Below are 365 nucleotides of genomic sequence, written 5' to 3'. Positions count from 1 at the left end.
AAATGTTAATAAAAGCTCAAAAAGACGTTTAAAGGCAACTTTTAAATGATGATAATCATAGCAACTAAAAAACAACAAAATAATTTTAGTATCAAGTTTGGGCAATAATATTAAACGCTTTAAACCACAATCCATATCTGTATGAAACCAACCACCTTATCGTATAGAACCTTCCTCAGTAAATGAATAATTTCAAAACAGTTGCCATCACTCCCTATGACGCAAGTGTGACATGTGAGAAGACGGGTAGCGAGGAAATGTGGGAGGGGGATGAAGTGGGGGGGGATAGATAACTGAGATCTTGAAAACAAACACGAAAGTAGACGTCAGTCTACATTCTGTTTTTTACTATGTTTTTTTCTGGG

This window comes from Penaeus monodon, chromosome 21 (genome assembly GCF_015228065.2).
Source record: "Penaeus monodon isolate SGIC_2016 chromosome 21, NSTDA_Pmon_1, whole genome shotgun sequence".
NCBI classification, from domain to species: Eukaryota; Metazoa; Arthropoda; class Malacostraca; order Decapoda; family Penaeidae; genus Penaeus; species Penaeus monodon.
Note: the sequence above shows the minus strand (reverse complement) of the source record.